Below are 4,643 nucleotides of genomic sequence, written 5' to 3' on the forward strand. Positions count from 1 at the left end.
TTACTTGGAACTGGGTTTGCAGCAGTAAAACAAATAAACTTCTCTGGGGGTTTGCCGGACCGTGTTCATCTTCTTCGCTTAGCTTTTGCTATTGTCTTTGCATCTTTACTTTAAACCGGCCCTTGCTGCTCCTGAGGCTATTGCCATCACACCTAATAAATTTGACCAAATATATAAATTTAGCTATTTATGTACTATAGTAAATAAAACCTTCAAATGAGAGGAGAGGGCCATGACTATCGATCACTCATCACCTCCCTCCATCTCTAGGCCCACGTGTTTCCTTCTCATGTTATAAGTATTCAACAACAATTCTTTTTATTCAAAACATTGCATGGATTATAACAAAATATAACTAATCATATTTTTATTTTATAATTATTTCACAGTAATAATGTAATGGTCTCAACTAATCATTGAATTAATCTTAATTAAGAGAAAAAATAAATAAATAAAGAATTGTTGTAACGTTATACTAGTATTGCGAGATATTTATCACATAAAATTAAAATTTCTAAGATTATTCATAAGATAATGCTAAAATAGTCCACAATAATATTGTAATGGTGAACTTTTATGCTTTCTTTTTCAGCTTAAAACTCCACCAGGCTAAAAAGTTGAAGATATTTCCCGCAAATGGGGTGCTCAGTCAAAGCAAAAATGGGTGTCCAGTCAAAGACATCACCCATCGAGCCGTAGATCCTGATGTTAATGTTGTGTGAAGCTTAAGTTTTCTTTTTATCTTATTTTTTTCATGAGCTAGCCTTAAGATTTCTTTTTAACGTTGTTTCTTTCGAAGTTAAAGGGCTCCGCAAATTGATTTCTATTTTTGTTTCTGAAAATTATTTTTGAGAACAAAAATAAAAAATAGTTTTCTGTTTTTTTTTTTTTTTTTTTTTTTAAAAAAAAAGAATGTTTGGCAAACTATTTATGAGAACATTCTTTGAAAACAATTTTGAAAATTTGCAACAATTTCATTTCAACAATACCAAAAAAATATGCTGGATCTGAGACCAAAAACAAAATCAATCAAAATGGTATATATTTGTATGTGTATGTATAATATTCTTATTGAGAGTAATGCCAAGCAAATCACGGACGCAATTCAGTCACGAACAAGAAATGAGAGTAGCTTTGGTTAACTAGTCCCCAAGAGGTGGCTTAATCGGCTGAGACTACGCCTAATGAATCGAAGATCACTAGTTTGAATCTTACCATGTCAAAAAAAAAAAAAAAAAGCTAGTGACGTCCGCTTCATAAAGCGTGGTCTCCAGCCAATTGAGCTATCCCTTAGGGACGATTGATATATCATTTGATTGCCTTTTATAGACAAAATAAGTCCTTGTAACAAAAAACAACATATCCACTTTCCAATTTGTACAAACACAACTAGACTTTATCCCTCATTATATCTACAAGCAGGACTGAAACTTCCCTAAGACTTTTGAGCCGCATCGGAGAGAAGATCTTTGGTCGTCAGTCATGAAAAATTATCATTAACAAAGGAGAATTAGCGTGGCCCTTCTGAATTTGCGTACATTCATATGTGGGCATACATTTGCCCTTTCTTCATTACTCTACATCTGACCCTTTGAGAAAACTGGGGAAAGCAGCTTCTCTAACTCCACCAAACTGAAACCCAGTAAACATATATATGATTAGGAGTAATGATAAAAGGAAAATTCATGTCAAACTTGATATAATTTTTAAATATATATAGAGGCAAAAAACAAAACAAAATTGATATATATATATATATATATATATATATATAGCAAGAGGGCTTTGCTCTATTCATATGCTTGGTGAAGGAGAGAGCGACGTCGTTTGGGGAGCAATTAACATGAACATTAATTGAATGGAAGTATAAATCCCAATCCGCTTGGCTAGCCGACCCCATCACTTCCAAAGTTTCAATGCGGGGCCACTTTCAAGCCTCAGCACTTGATGCGCACTTTAGTTTGGTTGGTATCGCCTCGCCTTTTGGAACCAAAAGGCGAGGCCGAATATATATATATATGGATAGTGCAGGTCTGGGAATGGAGGTTGAATGTGGGCATGTCGAACTCTGTAATATGCAACCAAGGAAGATGCCGGGAGAAGGCCATGTATTCTTGTTTGTTTCAATATGTTTTTGGTTTTCAAACGTTTGCACTCTATATATCCTCGTTATAAAATTTCATCATTTACATGTAATCAGCAGGGCCTATTGCTTCTTTATATACCATCATCATTTTTCTTTTTCTTTTTCTTTTTCTTTTTCTTTTTAATTTGGGTAGAATTGATTTGAAACTCACTTTACTAACTTGGTATCTAATATCTTCTTGGTATGTCTTTGCCCACATTGATTGAGATATGTCGTAAACTGACTGTTTGTGACGTGTATAATTGATTCGTTGAATGTTTAAAATGTTGTTACTCAAGGATTAATTTGGTTGTGCATGACAAATTGATCTTTTTTGTGACTGGATGTTGTTATGGTATTAGGAGTTCTGGAGTTGGACCAGCTATAAAATGAGATTGTTGCCTCACCTTTTCTTCCCCTTAGAACTTAATCTAAGCTAATACATCCTAAATCTTAATTTGAGGTCAGAATGGTCATTTTTTTCCAGACAATTGACCATTCGTTTATCGTGCCCGTTCTCGAATCGGAAGCAAAGGTTTTCTAATCATATTCAACTTTTGACCTTTAATCTCAAAGGATATATAGCTACTGTTCTGTTTCTGTTTGTTTTTGTTTGAATATATGTTTTCATGTTAGGTTGATAGCTTATTAAAATTTACCATTTAAATTTGATTGATTACCTTATATGTATTCACTCCTATTATCCTATGCCCCCTATAATAAGATGGTTTCTAGTGTAATTCAACCAACCAAATTGAATAAGAGCATAATGGCCATTTTCTATTGGTGGATCTGGCCCTTTTTAGTGGTAGACATAAGTGTCTAATATCAAACCACTCCAATTTTTTTATTTTTTATTTATTTTTATTTTTTATTATTTATTTATTATTATTATTTTTTTAAAAAAAAAAAAAAATTGTGTCTCTATTCTCTCTTGTTGCTTCCACTATTCTTCCTTATTTTATATTTTACATAAATTTCTGCAAATTTTTTTTCCCACCTATTTGGTGGTTCCTCTGTAGTAGTTGTAGTTATAGATGGTCAATCAATTTGATGAATTTTTATGTTTTCTTCCTATATATACGGCATTGGTGTTTTAAACTATTTTTCGAGCTAGTTGATTTGATATCCAGGGATTATATGTTTCTTTATTGGGTTTGGAGAAAATAAAAGGAAAAAGCGAGTACTACGGTGTTGGAATTCTTGTGTACTGCGTAGTTGTTGTTTTACCCTGGTGGAATGCTTCTGTTAAGTCCTGTTTTATGCATGAAAATAAACTCTATTTTGGCGACCAAAAACAGAGGAGGAAAGGAGCCATAAACTGTTGTGCATCTATTACTGCTTTATGATTAGTTAGTTAATGCTACTGCTTTACTTGGAACTGGGTTTGCAGCAGTAAAACAAATAAACTTCTCTGGGGGTTTGCCGGACCGTGTTCATCTTCTTCGCTTAGCTTTTGCTATTGTCTTTGCATCTTTACTTTAAACCGGCCCTTGCTGCTCCTGAGGCTATTGCCATCACACCTAATAAATTTGACCAAATATATAAATTTAGCTATTTATGTACTATAGTAAATAAAACCTTCAAATGAGAGGAGAGGGCCATGACTATCGATCACTCATCACCTCCCTCCATCTCTAGGCCCACGTGTTTCCTTCTCATGTTATAAGTATTCAACAACAATTCTTTTTATTCAAAACATTGCATGGATTATAACAAAATATAACTAATCATATTTTTATTTTATAATTATTTCACAGTAATAATGTAATGGTCTCAACTAATCATTGAATTAATCTTAATTAAGAGAAAAATAAATAAATAAAGAATTGTTGTAACGTTATACTAGTATTGCGAGATATTTATCACATAAAATTAAAATTTCTAAGATTATTCATAAGATAATTCTAAAATAGTCCACAATAATATTGTAATGGTGAACTTTTATGCTTTCTTTTTCAGCTTAAAACTCCACCAGGCTAAAAAGTTGAAGATATTTCCCGCAAATGGGGTGCTCAGTCAAAGCAAAAATGGGTGTCCAGTCAAAGACATCACCCATCGAGCCGTAGATCCTGATGTTAATGTTGTGTGAAGCTTAAGTTTTCTTTTTATCTTATTTTTTTCATGAGCTAGCCTTAAGATTTCTTTTTAACGTTGTTTCTTTCGAAGTTAAAGGGCTCCGCAAATTGATTTCTATTTTTGTTTCTGAAAATTATTTTTGAGAACAAAAATAAAAAATAGTTTTCTGTTTTTTTTTTTTTTTTTTTTTTTAAAAAAAAAGAATGTTTGGCAAACTATTTATGAGAACATTCTTTGAAAACAATTTTGAAAATTTGCAACAATTTCATTTCAACAATACCAAAAAAATATGCTGGATCTGAGACCAAAAACAAAATCAATCAAAATGGTATATATTTGTATGTGTATGTATAATATTCTTATTGAGAGTAATGCCAAGCAAATCACGGACGCAATTCAGTCACGAACAAGAAATGAGAGTAGCTTTGGTTAACTAGTC

This window comes from Corylus avellana, chromosome ca3, assembly GCF_901000735.1.
Source record: "Corylus avellana chromosome ca3, CavTom2PMs-1.0".
Lineage (NCBI taxonomy): Eukaryota > Viridiplantae > Streptophyta > Magnoliopsida > Fagales > Betulaceae > Corylus > Corylus avellana.